This window comes from Vitis riparia, chromosome 11, assembly GCF_004353265.1.
Source record: "Vitis riparia cultivar Riparia Gloire de Montpellier isolate 1030 chromosome 11, EGFV_Vit.rip_1.0, whole genome shotgun sequence".
NCBI classification, from domain to species: Eukaryota; Viridiplantae; Streptophyta; class Magnoliopsida; order Vitales; family Vitaceae; genus Vitis; species Vitis riparia.
Genome location: NC_048441.1, coordinates 2,877,101 through 2,878,899, shown reverse-complemented (window position 1 = coordinate 2,878,899; position 1,799 = coordinate 2,877,101).

Here is a 1,799-nt window from a genome sequence, read left to right as displayed (position 1 = left end):
CTTATAAATACATATTGTAGTCATCAAGAATTATAGATCTCTTTTGTTTTTATGATCTTAAAGTTTTAGAATCTATTTGATTTGTGTCTTCATTCATGATAGGTTCTTCATTTGGTGGTTGATTGGGAAGAGTTTCCATCTCATTATGTTCAACATGGTTAAGTAAAATCTCAATCCTTGGTTACATATCAAGTAAAGGAATAATTACCCTTTGTTATTCAAATTCCACCACTTGTGAAGCAATACTCCCACTATTATTATATTTTTCAAGAAAATTAGCCTTTCTAATATTAACAATTTGAGTTTTATAATTAGGACAATAAAACTATATCCTTTGAATCTTTTTGGATAACTAACAAACAAAAAACTTATTGCTCTAGATCTGTCTTTTTTATGTTGGTTGAAAACCATTGTTTTAATAGGACAATCCTAAACACATACATGATTTAGATCGAGTTTCATGTTGCTATCCATAATTCAAAAGGAGTTTTCTAGACAACTTTACTTGCAATCCTATTAAGTATATATGTTGTAGGTTTTAAAGCTTGTCCCCATAAAAATGAAGGCAATAATGCATTACTTATAGTTCTAATTGTTCGTATAACTATATGATTACACCTTTTCCACTACGGCATTTTGTTAGGGTGTACCTAGCAATGAATATTGTATAACAATGCCATTTTAGTCTAAAAATCTAGCAAATGGTCTAAGATTAAGACCACTCTTATCATACCTATTATATTATTCTTTACCTCTATTAGATCTTATGATATTTTCTTTTTTGTCAAATTGATTTTCAGTTTTAGGATTTTTAAAATTTTAAAATATTGCAAAGTTTGACCTTTATTGTTTAATAGATAGACATACCTATGCTATGAGAGATCATCAATAAAATATTGTGGACTACCTACATAAGGATTTGGAAATACTTCATAAACATTAGTAGCACATTTTTTTTTATAGTAAATTTAGATTATTACTTTTAATGTGATTAATAAATATAATAAAATTTAAAAAAAGTTTTTAAAACTCCAACCTTTACTAACCTCTTAAGTCTTTGCTTAGAAATGTGTCTTAATCTTTATTACCATAAACATAGATGAACTTGTTTTTTATTTACTTATTTTTATATTTATTTTTATTTTTATCGTTCCACATTTCATACAAACTCTAATATGTAGGGTTAAAGATATTAGACAAACAAAGAGTCTAGGTTAATTGTATATAATCGACTAGTCACAAAACCCTCCAACAAGTAAGAAAAAAGAATTTCTATAAATGATAAGAAATTGATTTCCAAAGTTGAAGGTATATTTTTCTAAATCAATTAAAGTGTCCTTGAGTGTCTTGTTTATGCTATAAATTACTGTTCCACAAATATAAAGAATTCTTTAGCCTTAATGGAAGTAGGAATTGAGTCTCCGATACTTTTGATAATCTTATTTTTCATAATCACGAGTCTTATTTGATTAGGATATTTTTATTTTTTATAAAATGTCTTTACATCAAATATATTATTATTGGAAGACAAAAGAAGTTTCTTAACTTGAAAAGCTAAATCTAATTGAAGGTAGAACAAGGTAATAAGGATTTGTTCATTCCATTCTATAAAGTTTGAATGATTCAATTCTAGTATATTAGATAAATGCGCCGATAATGAACCATGCGTTAGTATTAAATGCTCATTAATATTGTTCATGCTATGAGTTAATAATATTAACTATATCCTAGAATGATACATAATTCATCACAAGATTTTGGTTAGTAAATATTAAATCATTATGATCCCTCCTTTGGGT